This window comes from Solanum verrucosum, unplaced genomic scaffold (assembly GCF_900185275.1).
Source record: "Solanum verrucosum unplaced genomic scaffold, falcon-dt-bn FXZP01000305.1, whole genome shotgun sequence".
Taxonomy (NCBI): Eukaryota; Viridiplantae; Streptophyta; class Magnoliopsida; order Solanales; family Solanaceae; genus Solanum; species Solanum verrucosum.
In genome coordinates this window covers 1,237,000-1,256,072 of record NW_026019908.1, presented here as the reverse complement: position 1 = coordinate 1,256,072, position 19,073 = coordinate 1,237,000, and positions in this window count along the sequence as shown.

The following is a 19,073-nucleotide window of genomic DNA, read 5'->3' as shown; positions in this document are numbered from 1 at the left end:
AAATATATGGGTTAGCACAAAAATGCACCAAGTATGGTAGCCATGCATAAAATCATGAAGACATGCTAAAAGGGACATTTTAGTTGAAAAACATGCACTTTGTCAAGCTTAAGAATCATCATGAAGATTAGTGCAAAAGCATAAATCATAAGCATATTCAACACATAGTTCATCATATCATAATGGAAACATACCATAAATACTCTCAAAGCATCAGTGTGCAATGCATGAATAAGATCCCATAATCCTACCCACACTAAGGAAAGCTTCTTAAGTAACTATAGTTTATATTCTTGTTCATACTACCATAGTGGGATTAGCCTTAACCGACATAGACCATGTGAGTTTAATCATGGAATCCAGTGTCTACCCCACACCGAAAAGGGGTTGTCCTACTTGCCTAAGGCAGAGCCATACTCTTAGCTTAGGTGGATCCACTATCTGAAGACCTATGTGGGCACATAGTTTATGGGATAATGAGATTGCTTCTAGAAACCCACTCTCTACTAACAAAGGAGCTTCCATCTCATTGTCAATATCCTCTCGGTACTAAGCATAATTCCCATTGAGTTCATATTAAGTCTTGACTTAAATTGATTATTATGGAAGAATGTCTTGACACTCAATCCAACATAACTCATACTAAGGCTCCTAGATTCAATGGGTGAGACTAGTCTTCCAACCTTTAGAATCATTACATGTGACCAACCTTTCACATCATATCATTTTCATACAAAAGTGTGTACTTGAGGATAACTTCCAACAACACAACAACTAGATCACAATTATAATCACTTTACTCTCAAAGTGTTCATAAAACATATACCTACATCTCATAATCATGCATAATTCATATACCTTGCCCTTCAAGGACCATAGATCACAATCCATCAACACATCTAGAATTACTACTTTAGACACGGATGATAGAATAATTCAAGTAGTCAATTCATTACATTCATAATTCTATAACATTATACTTGCATCAATCAATAACCACACTTTAAGATCCAATTTGAGAAAATAGGGTAATTCATGGATTCTTAGGGAATTCAACTTAAAATCATATAAAATCACCAATATATCCATAATTAAACATAATCCAATCATTTAAAATGAATTTGAAAGGAACTCATGAGATTGAAGTCAAACCCTAACTTTTGGGTTTTCTAACTTTGAAATTAGGGGTTTTGAAGGGGATCCATGGGTGAAGGCTACCCATGGATGAATAACTACCATACCTTGATGAAGAATTACCACGAATTTAAGGAGAAAAGATGGATCATTTAACCCTAGCTTCAACTTTCTTCTTCTTCCTTGGAGTTCTAGAGAGAATATTTTAGAGAGGGTTTTGGTTTTGATTTGGGGATTTAGAAATTATGATTTAGAAGACTTAATTTGGTGACTAAAAATCTTTATATAGGTGTCCTAATTTAGTTTAAAACGACGTCACTTAATCCCCACTTAATATAGGAAATTCCCCTAATGCCCCTAAGTGAAACTACCTTTTGGTAGTTACAGGCAAGACCTACGACCCCCACCCACGGACCGTGGGTGGGACCACGACCCGTTCCGATTGGGCGTGGTTTGTGGTCTATGGCTTGTTTCTGGGGGGCTTGACCCATGAATCCTACCCACGGGGCGTGGGTGGACCTACGGGGTCTGGGTTGCCCACGTGGGTCACTGCCCAGGTCACTTTTGAGGCTTTTCCTCAAGGACCTATGGTTGGTCCTTGGGGTTTAAGCCTTGATGTTCTAACATGAAAACACGAATTTTAAGGTACGGGGAGGTACTTTCTAGGCATTAATCCTAACGGCGAGCCCTAGCTTAGCCTACTAGTTTCCGAAATGTTACAACTTTGCTCTAATCTATAAAACTATATTACTGGTGAGCTTATGCTCACAACTATCTAAAATATGCTGATATTTTGAGTTTTAATAATAAAAATAATTTTCTTGAAAATCATATTTATGTTTGTAAACATAATTTGTAAACTTTCGTAAGAAATATTTCAAGTGATTGGGCTTCTCAAAACATGATTTGTAAAATAGGTATAAGAAATTTCATGAAATATACCTGACACATAAAAATAATGCATATGAATATTATAACAAAGTGTTTAAATAACTTTAGTTAAAAATGGTCCATGTGGTAGGATAAGCATGAGCCATCACTCAAGAATTATCAATGAATATGACATATAATAGTTTCAATAATAGAATTTAACAATGAGAGGTAAGAATTAGAGGGAAATCAAAATTTGTAGACTTTGGGTAGAACCCTAGTGTTGATCTTATTAACTAAAATTGTAGATGTAGGACATGAGGAATAATTGAGTCATGGACGTAAAATTGTATGAAGCGCACGAGCATGAGTCATCATCAAAATGGTGATATGCGAGACATAAGTAGGGTGTCATAAAGATAAAAATTTGAGGAATACACTAGAATAGGAATGGATATATACCTTATCATAACTCTTTCTGAACATAATACTATTAAATCATAAAGTCCTAATTTGACTCTCCGTTCTCTCATCTCCCTCTTAGTGATGAAACTAATATTGTCTTTGGACTTATTCCATGTTCTCTAAACTGAGATATATATACTTTACTCTAACTGTCAAAGCATTGCTGATCACATGACTACAAACCCTTCTTGATGGATCATATCTACAGATACTAAGATTTCTTTCTACGATACTTCTCTTAATTTTCTCCTGCCTTTATAGCCATCTTTCTATAACCACAACTCTTATTTGCATGTATAGCCATTTACTTTAACTCCTAATAATTTGGCCTCTTCTCATTAGTCTAGTAACACCACTCTTCTAAGTTCATATCTACCTTGATGAAGGGAACTTTAACGATATTGAGAGACTCATCATTATCTAATTATAAACCTTTTGACCAACTCTTAAGGGTACTATATTATGTTTACATCAGTCTACTCAACATTGGCAGCTCAAGGATACTAACTAGGTACACATAGCAAACCATAAACTTAGAGTCTCATACAAGTATATACTATCTTGAGTACACACATATTTTCCTAAGTCTTAAGGCTTTGTTCTACCTCAAGATTTCACCATAACTTACTACCTCGCATGGAGAGCATACATACTTTCTAGTTTCATCATCATGCTCATTTAAAGCTTATCAACTTAATATTTCCTAACATGTTAGCTTCTATTCATTACCTAGACTTGATCTATACTAATGCAATGATATACTCTAAGTCACCTTAACCAATAATTCTCTTTATGCAACTATCACAAAATATGTGCATACTCGTTACACCATAACACACACATAAAGGCATACCACCTAATTACTAACTTAGTAGGTACATGGCTTTAACTATATACTCTACTAAATCATTATCCCAAGTTTTTTAAGTTGTTACACTTCTAATTAATACTTCTAACTTTGAGTAATTCTACTACTTATATCTCATAATATCCTTTGAGAGGGCGCAACGTCGTGGTGACTCACAAAAAATAATAATTTTAAAAAGAATAAAAGAGTTTAAAGAATAAAAGACTTTTAAAAAGGGGTAAAAATGAGTCGCCACCTAATTTTAGGAAAACTAGGAAACCAATTAATTAATTAACTGAAAAGAATATTTATGAAACCAATAGATTATAGGTACGGGTTCAAGTTATTCTGAAGGGAAGGTGTTAGGTATCCTTTGAAATCCACAATTGTGGGTCCTGGCTGAACTCTTTTTTTGAAATTGAGGAGGAGATAAATATAATATACAAGTAAAATAAACATGTAATACACACAACTAATAAAATAAACAATAATATAAGAAACGACCTAAGGTTTGCCTAACATCAATATATACAAAATAATGAATAAAAAGTATAATTCGAACTTCATTCGAATAGCTTCAATGGGAAGCAACTCCGGATACCTATAAAAACACTTAGTAAAAGTATTAGTAATAAATGAATCAAATAATAATTAAAAATAAAAAAATCATCTTATTAACATGGAAGGCCTTAGAAATCGACGATAATTTCTTCATCAGCCAATTTTAACTTAAAATATATACGAACTTAAACTAAATTTCCGTCTTTAAAATAAAGAGTCATTGAAAGCCGACAGCGGAATTTTCTCATTGGCCAAGTGAACCTTCCACTAATACAATCAATAATAATAGCAATAAGCAAAATTTAACAAAAGAAAGAATATAGAATTAATCAAGATTTGGCAATATTAAAATAATATAAATTCATTGGAACAAACTTCAAACAATTATCAGCACAAAACCATATAAATTGTAACCAAATATATATATATAACGAAACATCTCCCTACGAATTTTTTATAGAAAAGTGCACAAGTTACATCTAAATAAAGAAAGACATTAGATAAAAATAAAGAAAAAACAACCATAAATAAAATAAAGTAAACACAAAAACTAAGGTCATCAGAGAACAATAAAAACTGAGTAAAATAATAATAAGACATTTAAAGGCAAAATAAAATAGGATCATAATAAGCTAAAACAAAAAGATTTCTACTAGAAAAATAGTCATTGGGTAACAAAGAAATAAGAGTGATTGGAGTTTGAGCTCCTACTATAGCAGAATAGATTAAATGATATTTTAAACAATAAAAAAATTATTAAAATAGAGCAGATTTACAACATACAAACAAACATAAAGTAACAATTATATGAAAAAGGAAACAAAATGTGTTAAGAAGTCCCACATCAGTAGAGGAATGGGAATTTGGTCTCCTTATATGGACTTGGAAAAACCTCCCCTCATGAGCTAGCTTTTGAGGTTGAGTTAGGCCTAGGTGTCATATCTTCACATGGTATCAGAGCCAGGTCCATCCCAATTTATTGTTCACTGATGTTGGGCCCCCATTTAGAAGTGTTCATGCTCCATTTGAGGTCTGGGCGTGCAGGGGAGTGTTAAGAAGTCCCACATCGGTAGAGGGATGAGAATTTGGTCTCCTTATATGGACTTGGACAAACCTCCCCTCATGAGCTAACTTTTGAGGTTGAGTTAGGCCCATGTGTCATATCTTCACAGAAGGTACGTAAAAGAGAATGAAATTACTGTGGGGTTTTGCCGGAGAAAGAGCTTGAGGACTGGTTGTGGTTCACCATCGAGCCAAAACGTCTGTAAAAAGAAGAAGAAAACGTGAAAGGGGAAGGGGAATGTGACTGGCAGCGTAGTCTTATTTCCTCCGGTTCATTGGAGCTAAAGCTCCTCGCCGGAGCTGCTGATGGTTGATGGTGTTTCTGGTTGAGATATTGGGAGGGGTCTGGTGGTTTGTGGGTTTTTGGTCGCTGGAAATAGGTGTTGTGTTCGTTGTTTTCAGGTCAGAGAAGATAGCTAGGGGACGGGTTTGGCTCACATTGGCAAGAGAACAATGGTGGTCACCGTTAAAGAGGGGAAAATAATAGATGTTTAATGAAGTTAAGGGCTAACAATGATGAGAGGATAAAGAGGTGTGAGGAGGTCTTGGGGGTCGCTTTGGTGGTCGGCAGAGCTGGGGTGAGTTTGTCATCGGAAATAATAAACAATAAAAGAATTTCTTAAACACAAAAATCTAAAATTTAAACCCCTTATCTAAAATTTTATCCACCACCCCCTAACTTAATGGTCAAGCTATTATTTAAATAGGAAATTGAAAAATAATACCATTATTTGAAAATCGTGGGCCAAAATCACCGTATTAATAAAAAATAGGGTAAATCACATAAATATGCAATATTAAAAAAATATATACTATCTATGGCAATATAATTTTTCTAACTAAATATGACAATTTTTTTGAATTAAAAAATTGTACTGTTCATCTTCCTTCACCTCTTTCTCTTCCCTTTTTCTCTTCCTCCTCTTCATTTTTTATTTTTCTTCTTCGTCGTCTCTTTCTGTGTCATTCTTTCTCTTCCTCCTCTTTTTTTTATTATTCTTCTTTTTTGAAATTTTCATTCAAATAACTGTTTTTAAATCAGTTCTTGCCCATATTTCACTATTTTTACCCAAAAACACAACGAGAAGAGGAATAGAAAAATTAAAAAATTGTACAATATCATGTTCTCAAATAGAAATTTCAAATCTTTAAAATTATAGCAACAAAAGTTCACCATTGATGGTCATTATAAAGCTTCAAATTTTGAATTCATTATTTGAATTTTACGAATTTGTGATTAGTTTGGATAGGTTGTTCCTACAAATAATTGAAAATGTCGTTTGAAGTTTATATCTCAATTTTAAGAGGGTTTGGTTAAGTTTATAATTGATTTTAGGAGAAATATTAGATTGGAACTCGAAAAAGGTGAAGTATATGGAACGGTATCGCGAATGTATTAAAGTTGTATTCGATATGTTTTATAATTGTATTAAAATCATGAATAATACATTTATAATATATATTACAAATTTCACTCCTTTTTTAGTGATATCAACCAAAATAATTTAAGTAACACACTTGTAATACATTCATAACATATGCACAATACATTTGTAATACATATTGCAAAGGTCACTCATGTTCTTAGTGATACAAACTAAAATAATTTATAAGACACATATAATACATGTTTTACTCATGAATAATACAAGTTTAATTCAGTCTGTAGATTATTGTCTTGTCTTTCGTAGTTACGTTTTTCATTTATTGTCAATTTTCTCTTCTAATTCAACTTTAATATTGTGTAATACACTTTTAATGCAAATTTAATTCATTTTGTAATTTATTATTTGTTACTATTAGATTACTTGTTGAATTCATTATTGATATACGTTTAATTCACTCTATAGATCATTGTCTGGTGTTTCATTAGTTACATTTTTTATCCATGCTTAATTCAACTTTAATATTTGTGTAGTGCAGTTTTAATACAAGTTAATTCATTTTACAGTTTATTGGTTGATTTGTTATGACTGAATTACTTGTTTAATTCATTATTGATACAAGTTTTATTCAGTTTACAAATCACATAATGCTCTTTCGTTTGCTACATTTTGCATTCCTGTTTAATTTACTTCTAATTCAACTTTAATATGTGTGTAATACATTTTTTATACAAGTTTAATTCATTAGGCAGTTTATTTTGTTTCTTCATTTGTTACAATTAGATTACTTGTCTAATTAATTATTGATACAAGTTTTATTCAGTCTACGAATCATTGACTGCTCTTTCGTTTGCGATTAGTTTGGATATGTTGTTCCTACAAATAGTTGAAAATATCGTTTGGAATTTATATCTCAATTTTAAGAGGGTTTGGTTAAGTTTAGAATTGATTTTAGGAAAAATATTGGATTGAAGCTCGAAAAGGATGAAGTTTACGTAACTATATCGCGTTTGTATTAAAGTTGTATTAGATATGTTTCATAATTGTATTAAAATCATGACCAATACATCCTATATTTATAATACATATTGCAAACTTCACTCCCTTTTTAATGATATCAGCTAAAATAATTTAGGTAACACACTTATAATACATTTATAATACATGCACAATACATTTTTAATATATATTGCAAACATCACTCACATTCTTAGTGATACAAACCAAAAGTAATTTATAAAACACATATAATACATGTTTTATTCATGAATAATACATTTATAATACGTATTGCACACTTCACTCATTTCTTATGGATACCAACAACAATAATTTAGGTAACACACTAATAATACATTTATAAGACATGCACAATACATTTTTAATACATATTGCAACCATCGCTCATTTTCTTAGTGATAAAAGCAAAGATAATTTATAAGATACATAAGATATAAGTTTTATTCATGAACAATATGAGTTTAATTCAGTTTATAGATCGTTGTCTTGTCTTTTGTTAGTTACGTTTTTCATTCATTCTTAATTCTCTATTCTAATTCAACTTTAATATTGTGTAATACAATTTTAAAGCAATTTAATTTATTTTGAAATTTTTTGATTTATTTGTTACTATTGGATTACGTATTTAATTCATTATTAATACAAGTTTAATTTACTCTATAGATCATTGTCTGGTCTTTCATTAGTTACGATTTTTTTATTCATGCTTAATTCTCTCTTCCAATGCAACTTTAATATTTGTGCAATACACTTTTAAATACAATTTTAATTCATTTTGTAATTTACTGGTTGATTTGTTACGATTCAATTACTTGTTAAATTCATTATTGATACAAATTCATTCAGTTTACAGATCATAGAATGCTCTTTCATTTGCTACATTTTGCATTCATGTTTAATTCTCTTCTAATTCAACTTTAATATGTGTGTAATACATTTTTAATTCAAGTTTAATTCATTTTGCAATTTATTATGTCTCTTCATTTGTTATGATTAAATTATTTTTCTAATTAATTAATTATTGATACAAATTTTATTCATTATACGAATCATTGACTACTCTATGAAAGAAAGTAGAGAGAAACAAAAGGGGAAAAAAAGCAACAGAAAGAGAGAAAGAGAAAGAGCAGCAAAAACAAAGCAAGAAAGAAAAAACAATAAAAAGAAAGAAAGAGAGAAAGAACAACAAAAACAAAGGAGCGAGAAAGAGAGAAAAATTAAAAAGCTGAGAGAGAAAAAGAGAAAGAGGCGAGAGAGAGAAATATCTAATAAAATATATAGTATTGTCATACATTGCTATAAATGGTAATAATTAAAGAGTAAAAGGATCCACTCAAGTAATTAATCCTAAAATATATGTGCATGCAATCTTATCCATATCTTAATGAATTTCTAGACTATGCAAAAATATCAAAATGAAAATTATCAAAGGTGACGAATAAAATGAATATATATAGAAAAAATGTAATAAATGTCTGATATATAAAAAATGCAATTTAACAAAAAATAATGAATTGATCGAACCAAAAAAATATTTGAACATATTCATACGATTGTAACCCAAATAATACAAACAAAATTAACCGATAATAATCCTAAAATTTTGAGAAATAAGGATAATTATCAACAAATTGCATTAAAATTGCAAACATGTATTTTGAACTATTTAATGAATAAATTATTTTTAAATATTAATTTTTAAAAATACTAGATCAAAATTTCGTGTCAACAACATCGATCGCGCTACTTTTCGGGTAACAAAAGTATCCAAGCATTTTCAAAAATATTTTCCCCCTTAAAGGTATTATCTACAACAAGATTCCAAAAGGGGTCTGAAAGCATATCATATTTTAACTCAACACACGATTTATGTGAACAAGAAAAATGGTGCATCTTTTCTAATCGAACAAGGTTAAACATATAAATGGACTCCTCTAAAGCCCTTGTGTTGTCTCTAACATCCTGGAGGCTCTATCTAAGGGAACCATAGTGATAAAAATATGGATTTTACTATTTTTACCACCTCGAAGATGAGGCATAACCGGACGATTTGGAGCAACACACAAATCTAATATGAGGGGGAAGTGGCCTAGATGGTAGAGTTGGCAACATAAATGAGGTAGAAAGGTTGGAAATAAGGTCTATGGGTCATGATAGTAAGAGCATGTAGCTAAAGGTTGGGTCGGGTGACTTTCATAGTGCATGCTTCCTTTGAATAATTACATGATATTATGTGTTGGATTCTGGTCGAAAATGATGTCTACCAGTATGTATTGTTTATATTGATACTACTTTTACTATGTCACTTGACATAGAGTAGTTGCAGAATTAGTGATGTTTCTTAGGCGAAGACGAAGATGATCTCCGACGGTTTCTAATTCTCTTTCTTTATCGTGGGAGTTGTCTCTTATTATTTGAATCTTGTAATTTCTTAGAAGCTCTTGTACCTGTTTAGACTAGTTCCTTGGGGGAGGGTTCTGCATATCTATATTTTAAATAGGGAGTTAGCTTATATTTTGTTCACTTCCGCATTTGGGGCTAAGAGTTCTCCTATCTAGGTGTTAGAGTATGTGCCGGCACGATGCAGTGGGTTGGATCATGACAATATATTAAAACGCGAGATAAAAGTAAAGAAGTAACAAAAGTGAAATGATCTTAATGAACGTCAACCTTTCATTAATTAGAACAAAGATGCAGATTATAAATATGGTGTACACTAATTTAGTGACATGATTACAAGCTTGTAAGATAACATTGATAAGATCCAAGCTAAGAGTACAACAACTGCCTGAAATATAAAGACAAGCAATAAATAAAAGTTAGGAAAGTCTGGATATTGTTGTGGAGCTAAACAACTACTACCTCTAAAGACTTTGATGAACTCTAACTCAAGTGAGAATCACCTACTGCTGCGCGAGGCTCAAAACCTGCATAACAAAGGTGTAGAAAGTAAGGGTGAGTATAAAAAACATGTATACTCAGCAACATCCTTAAATGAAGTGATGGTGAGGGTCAATCATAGATTCCTCTTTCCAACACACAGTCACACTCACATATATCAAAATAAGACCTATATTCCAAGACAAACTAGCAACTAAACGGATGATTCCTAGTGGAGATAGAGAGAAGAATGCAAGGCATAGAATGTGAGCTAAGAGGAGTAAGGTTTGTTTGCACAAGGATTATCGGTTAGGACAAAGACATATCTAGATTGCCTTACTTGGCTCAAATACAAGAAGATGTAAATATATTTGAATTAGTTGATCATCTCCACTCAACCATGTAGTTGTGAGGCTAATAGTTCTAGATAACTAGAGGCTAGAGAGACCATGATATGTTATCTACGTTGTAACTCAAAAATACAATAGATATCTTAAATTAGCTTAACAAAGGTAAATATATATATATATATATATAGCCCTAGGCTCTAATATCTCTGTGAACTACTCCTACTCCTACGATCTTACTATATTCTACTTTCATTGCTTTAGTTAAAATTAGTAGTATAAATACCAAACAAACTCCTTTGAAACTGAGCATTACTTGTTAGCATAATTATAGCAGTTAAGTCACTATATATCTTGTCAGCGACTAAGTCCCAATGAGATTGATAAAGCTAAATTTCCTGACAATTACTTTATTACTTTCAACCACGTACACACTTGCATGTATATTGATAAGCTTTTTTTTTTTTAAACTAAAGTATTGATAAGCTTAAGATTTTGTTATTGTATTTTTTTTAACAGGTGTTAACGACTTGATCTTAGTTTTACTATTGTAGATAGCATGATGTATTCAAAACTCTAATAGTGAGGCAATCCCTTCTAATTAGTTGAAAGGAACCAACACCCAAAATATTTGTCATCAAAGGCTTAGGGGGAAAACCTTGTTGCAAGTACAACACAACCAACCAGAACCCACACTAAGACCAGCTGAACCAACAATTCCGTTAGCAGTGTATGAAGTGACAGTCGCACTCGCAGGAAAAGTTGACTCCACATGAGAACCCGCAAGATCATCTCCAAAATTTCATAGAGATTGCAGACGTACACTTATGTCATATAAGATGTCTCGTCGGACTATGTGGCACGCACCCTGTTACCATTCTCACTTTTAAGGGAACCTGTCAATTCTATCACTTCATGGGATGATCTTGAAAAAAGATTCATTTCAAGATTCTTTCCGTATGGAAAGACAACCAAGTTAAGAAGTGAAATATTGGGTTTAAGACAGAAGGAAATCATGGGAATATTTCAATACGTTATTGCTGAGTTGTACCCATCATTATCAGAATCAGGAAGTTCTAGCTCACACTTCTATTGAATGTCTAGACATTCTCTCTAAATTTAGCTACAATTGGACGGACACTTGAGAAAACAAACGATGAGTTGGTGCTACTCTTAAATAGGTTGGAAGCCAATAATTCTGAGTTGATTAGTGAATCCAATAGAGGTAGATGGTATAACTGGAATGCAAACACAAATAGCAGCAATGAACAAAAAATTTAGTCATCTGAAAAAATTCTTAGTGGTCAGACTTAGATGCAAACTCTAGTTTAGCAGCTGCTGCATCCTTAGTTGTTGTGTGATGTTTATGGAGGTGAACATATGGTTAATGTGTGTAGATCTAATCCAAAATTCATGTAATTTATGGACAACGTAGGTAGAGACGCACAATATCAAAACTTTGGAAAAACTTATAATCCAAATTGGAGGAACTACCCTAACTTCTCATGGGATGGGGTAGCACTCATAATCAAAACCAATATAGGCCATAGGGCCAACAACAAGGCTAGCTATCAGCAGAACAAAGGTTATTCAGGTCAGGGTCAGGTAGGCGAGATCAAAGAGATATTGAAAATGTTGGAGGATGAGAAGCAGAAACAATCAGCTACTGCAAAATATCAATCCGTCATCTTGAAAGATGGATGGGTCATATGGTTAGAGCTCAGAACACTAGAATTTAATGAGGTCTACCGTGCTACGTGGACCCTAACCCAAAAAAGGATTAATGTTGTGACAATACGAAGGGGTAAAGATCTAGGCAAAAGAGCACCAAATAAATTAGCTGACAGAGCAATTGAGGTGAAAAAAGAAAGAGTATTAAAGCAGCCTATACTGGTAGCTACTAGACCCCCTTTCCATTCATACAAATTAGGTTGAACAAACAAAAAGAGGAGGCAACATTTTTAAAATTATTTGATCTACTGAAGCAAGTAACCATTAATTTACATCTTATTGATATGTTGCATGACATTCTCCAATATTTGAAGGATATAGTGGCCGGCCGGCCAGCAATTAAGTGAAGACTAAAAGAGTATGCAATGCTAGCTATGACAGAGTAATGCTCATCTTGGATCCAAAATAGATTGCTGAGGAAGATGAATTACCCTGGAAGATTCGCCATTAAAGGTCCCACACCCCCTTCTACTTCTTAAACTCCCCCCCCCCCCAAAAAAAACTCTTCTGTTTTTTTCTCTCCCATACTCAAAAATACTCCCTCCTCCTCCATTAAAACTCTTCAAAAAATAGTACAATGGAGAATCCCTTCCAAACTAGCGGAAGGGAAAGGCCACTGATGAGTAACATAGAAAATGGACTCACACAAGTTAAGCTTCGGACTCAGGATCAGCTAGCCGCTCCTGCTAAACCAGATGCTCAAGTAGTGCATAAAAAGTATGGATGATAATAAAGGGGAAGAAATAGTTCAAAACATTCTCTCCCTGAGGTAAAGACATATAAAGCAAGACTATGGGCAGAGTTTTCAAATATCTGAGTTAGAGTACATAATATGGGGCTGCAGTTCATATTTTTCAGATTCAACTTGAGCCTAGTGAGGTAGTTATACGCTAACTGATAACCATTGGGAGAGCCCGATGAGTGTGTTACTCGAGGTTGAGATGTAAAGATTAATGTTAATAGATTATGCCGCAAATTAGGAACCCTCTTTAGGCGATCCTAGTACCTTGACTGAGATGTCTGTTGACGTATATTACCAGGACATCCATCACACTACTTGCTTTACTAGAGAAGCTCGATATTGGCTGAGGATTGTCTGTATATGGTTAGTGCCTTGTGAGCACTACTATATAGCAATAACAAGGTAATCCATTCATATAAACAAGTTAATCACTTATCCAAAAAAAATATTCAATTTTCTATATTTCGATAATCATTCATATAAACAAGTTAATCACTTATCCAAGAAAAAATAAATTTCTATTAGTGAATGGAGTATTTGTTTTTAATTGTGAACAAATGTATGAAAGTAAACATAAATGAAATTTTCACTAAAATAAAAGAAGTAAATACCTGGTCATGCTATGGGTATCAAATGGAGAAACCAAAGCTAAGGAAGATCTATCAAGCTCTTCCTCCAAGTGTTGTTTTGTCATTTGCAACATGGACATTTTCTTACAAAACGAAATGTTATTTTGTACCATTTCAAGCTCCTTCTCAAGTGCTTCAATTTCTGCCCTCAACTTTCTTTCAATTGCAAGACAACCATGTACAGGATTTTCCTTCCTAATCTTAGCCTCTAAAATTAGAGTTTCAACAAGTTTTGCTCTCTGATCATCAGCAACAGAATTAATATGCTTAATTGTATTATTTACTCCAAAAAGTCTATAAACATTTTGAAAATCTTCATCTTTAGTAGAAGGAAAATATGGAGCTAACTGACAATTTGGCTCACATTTTTTCCTTTGGTGCTTGCACGCTGCACATGTAGTAATAAACATCATATCAACATTCATATGCCTGCCTTCCAATTGAGAATTAATCTTAAATACTTGATTGAAAATGAAAATAACCAAAGCTTTTTTTGTTTAATGATTTTCTTGTGAATATACAAAAATATATAGGGATATAACTATTTACTACTTCTATATAAAGTAGGTAACAAGATTTGATCATGTTAATCAAAGATTTCATTCATAAAAATAAGAGATATGTTTAGTAGGAAAGTCCTTCATGTTACTAAATATGTTCATACTAAGTTAATTACTCATATGACATTATTATAGATCAAACTAAGTTCAATATAGAGTGTGTAATTGAGAGAAAAAAAGAATGAAATATTAGCAAAACAAAATGAATGTTACTTGCCTTTTGTTCAAATGATAAAAGAGTTCAAATTATAGATTTTTTTTTAAAGGTTTAAGATTATGTTATCGAATATGCTAAATTTTCTTCAAAAATCATAATTTATTTTTTCCAAATAATATAGGACAATCGTTTTTCCAATTATAGGACAATCGATAACAGAATCTTAAACCTTTTAAAAATCTATAATTTGATATATAACATAATCTTAAACTCAAGGCCGGCTCTATGCATACTTTAATAAGGCATTGGCCTTAGGCCCCCAATTTTAGAGGGCCTCAATTTTTTACCAAGAATAAATTATGTGTTAATTTTTTATAGAAAAAATATTGATTATTTATGATAAAAAGTATAAATTTTAAATTATTATTTTATTCTCTTCAACCTCATTCAAATAGAAGAAATCAAGAAAATATTGTTTTATTTCTTACACTCTCTCCACTAATACTCACATTACTTTATTCTTTTTAACTCCTTTTACACTCTTTTTTTTTTATTTATAATTTTTGATAAGTTAGAGAAATATTCTGTCAAAAATATCAATTAATAGTTGAAAAGTATTTAACAAAGTGAATTGTAAATTCTTTTTCCATTTCTTCTTAGACTTTCAAGCATTACAACAACCATAGTAAAATGTGGGGTAACCAAATTATCAACTTCATCAAAACTATGGTTCTAACTCTTATACTTATTTGAAATTTGTCAACTTATTACTTGTAGAACTATGTTAACAATTCATATAATGATTGCCCGAGTAAAATTATATTTTCAACGTTGAATTGATAAATCTTATTTAAAACTAATAATTGAAAAAGAAATCGAATAAATCATTTATATATAAAAAAATATTAAGTAATACTTTGCATTTAAAAATGTAAGAAAAATAAATTTTAAATAAATGCATGTGAAGTTTATTTAGATTTTAGGCCTCTAATTAAGATTTCGCTTTAGGCCTCCGATTACGTTGAGCCGCCCCTGCTTAAACTTGCACTAAAAAAATTATTTTTTCATGTTATTTTTTAAATGATAAATCTAGTTAAGTGATTTTATTGATACAAAGACTTAAGTTGAGTAATTTTATTGATACAAAACAAAGTTTAATGATTTCGCTAGATAAATTCTCAAACTTGAGTGACCTTTTGAGATATTAACTCACTTTAGTTTATAGGTAAACAATTATAGTGTGTACAATAATTACACCTCAATCCTAAATTAGTCGGGATAAGCTATATGAATAATTATTACTGTAAATATTATTGTCTTTAAATCCATATGTATTCATTTAAAATTTATTAAATATAAATTTATTAAATGATTCGAATTTTATTAAATTCATGAATATATTGGTCCAAATAAACATTATGGATTAATATAATTGAGTTAATTATTTAAATCCAATAAATATGGATTTAATTAAATCCTGCTCCATAAAGCTCATATGATATGTCACTTAAATCTGATTGGCCGAAGGGAATCCTATTCCTATCACAACTCCTCTATTCTAACACTATAAATAGGGGTCCTCATAATTCAGAATAGACAACCAAGAATTCTAACAAGAAGCTAGAGAAAGCTCGTGGATCAAAAGTCACAGATTGCTCTACAAGTTCAAGAATTCTAACAAGAAGCTAGAGAAAGATGGTGGATCAAAAGCCACAGATTGCTCCAGAAGTTCAAGAATTCTAACAAGAAGCTAGAGAAAGCTCGTGAATCAAAAGCCACAGATTTCTCTACAAGTTCAAGAATTCGAGAGTTCAAGAACGTGAGAGTTCAAGAATTATCAAGATCAATAATGATCAAGATAAAGTTCAAAGTCAAGTTTATCGAAGATTCAAGAACAAGCTCCAAAGCCCTTGAATCCAAGTTCAAGTTCTAGTTCAAGTTCAAGTTCATCGAAGATTCAAGAACAAGCTCCAAAGCCCTTGAATCCAAGATCAAGTTCAAGATCAAGATAAAGTTCAAATTCAAGATCAAGATCAAAATCAAGATAAAGTTCAAGTTCAAGATCAAGATCAAGATAAAGTTCAAGATCAAGATCAAGTTCAAGTTCAAGACAAATTCAAGATCAAGCTCAAAAGCCCTTAAATTATATCCGAAAAGGTGAATTCAGAGGAATCATAGAGATTGTAACACTCGCACTTTGAATCAATAAAATGATTGTTGCATAAATTGTCGTTCCTGATTATTATTATCTAGATGCGAATTTACTGTCTACAAATTCTGGCACGCCCAGTGGGACAATCTCTACCTCTCATCTCAACTTTTCAAGTATCAAATAAAATTAAAATGTCTTCCACTATAGAAGAACGACTAGCAAGCTTGACTAAAGCAATTAAAGGCTTGACGAAGTGTGCTCACGAATAAGATGCTAGACTTTCCAAGCTAACAAATAAGATGGATAACATGATCGAAAGAAGATCGATTCAAGAATCTTTGAAGCTTCCTAAAATTCAAGACGAAGGAGAGTCTTGCGTAAAGAAAACAAAGATAATTCCAATTGATCAATTGAAGGACTTTATCACAGAGGCTATCGAAGACAAATCTGAGTCTTCATTCAAAGTTTCTCCCACATATGCAAAGCCATATACACAAAGGATTGATAACTTGAAAATGCATGAGGGCTATTAACCTTCTAAACTTCAACAATTTGATGGCAAAGGAAATCCCAAACAACATATAGCGCACTTTATCGAGATTTGCAATGATGCTGGGATATATGATGATTGTCTTGTTAAAGAGTTCGTTCGATCTCTCAGAGAAAATGCATTTTATTGGTACACAGATCTTGAACCTAATTCTATAAATTGTTGGGAGCGGTTAGAGCAAGAGTTCCTCAATTTTTTCTATAGCACAAGACGTGTCATTAGTATGATTGAACTTACAAAGGCTCTTCAAGGTGAGTATGAGCTAGATGTTGACTTTATCAATCGCTGGAGAAGTCTGAGCCTCAACTGCAAAGATTACCTTAGTGAAACTTCTAGCATTGAAATGTGCATCCAAGGCATGAATTTGGGTCTTCACTACATTTTGCAAGGATTAAAGCCCCATACATTTGAAGAGTTGGCAACTCGTGCACATGTTGAATTAAACATGACTTTAAGAGAAGATCAACGATCTCCTGTCTATGGATCTCATGAAGATGAAGATATAGACGAACTCCAAAGTGGGGGGAAAGTCTGCATCCGAATATGACTTTGAAAGTCAATGTATATCTAAACGCTCCTTAATGCATGAGCTTAAACTGCAAGTTACAATGCTCCTTATCGCATGAGCTTAAGCTACAAGTGATAATGCTCCTTATCGCATGAGCCTAAACTGCAAGTTATAATGCTCTTAGACACACGAGCCTAAATTGTATATCACAAAGCTCTTCAAATTTGAGCTAAATCTCTAAGTTTTGAAAGCTCTTCAAATTTGAGCTAAATCTCTAAATTTGAAAGCTCTTCAAATTTGAGCTAAATCTCTAAGTTTGAAAGTTCTTCAAATTTGAGTTAAATCTTCAAGTTGACATGCTCTTTGAAACACAAGCTTAAACTGTATGTCACAAAGCTTCTCAATTTTGAGTTAAATCTTCAAGTTGAAATGCTCCTCGAAACACAAGCTTCAACTGCATGTCACAAAGTTCTTCAAATTTGAGTTAAATCTTCAAGTTGAAATGTTCCTTGAAACACGAGCTTAAACTCCATGTCACAAAGCTCTTCAAATTTGAGTTAAATCTTTAAGTTGAAATGCTCCTCAAAACACGAGCTTAAACTGTATGTCAGAAAGCTCTTCAAATTTGAGTTAAATCTTCAAATTGAAATGCTCCTTGCGACACGAGCCTAAACTATATATCATAAAACTCTTTAAATTTGAGCTAAATTTTCAAGTTGAAAGCTTAAACTTTATGTCACAAAGCTCTTCAAATTTGAGTTAAATCTTCAAATTGAAATGCTTCTTCAGAGATGAGCCTAAACTGTATATCATAAAGCTCTTTAAATTTGAGTTAAATCTTCAAGTTAAAATGCTCTTTGAGACACGAGCCTAAACTGTATATCATAAAGCTCTTTAAATTTGAGTTAAATCTTCAAGTTAAAATGTTTCTTGAACACGAGCCTAAACTATATATCATAAAACTCTTTAAATTTGAGCTAAATCTTCAAGTCAAAATGATCATTAAGGTACGAGTCTAAATTGCATGTCACTCTTGGCCCGCAAGAGTATAAACTGTGTACAATACAAAAAAATACACTCTCCCAGAACTACATTGTGACTTGATCCTCTTCATTGAGGTACGTAGGCACTTAAAACCATATTCTAAGGTCAGTTGCATGAGTGTCAAAAACCCAAATATTCCCGCTTAATATGTCTGATGAAAGTTAAAACTATGAGTAATCTCTCATCAAACTTCAGACTTGCACCAAATGGTGGTCACTCGATGGGGGGAAACCCATATGAATATGAGTTATTTCAAAACTTGAGTTCTCCAAAATCTCTAATTCTGCAAGTTGAAGTCTTCAAATTCTTCAAGTCTGCAAGTTGAAGAGTCTGCAAGTTGAAGTCTTTGAATTCTTCAAGCCTGCATGTTGAAGTCTTCAAATACTCCATGTCTGCAAGTTGAAGTCTTCAAATTCTTCAAGTCTGCAA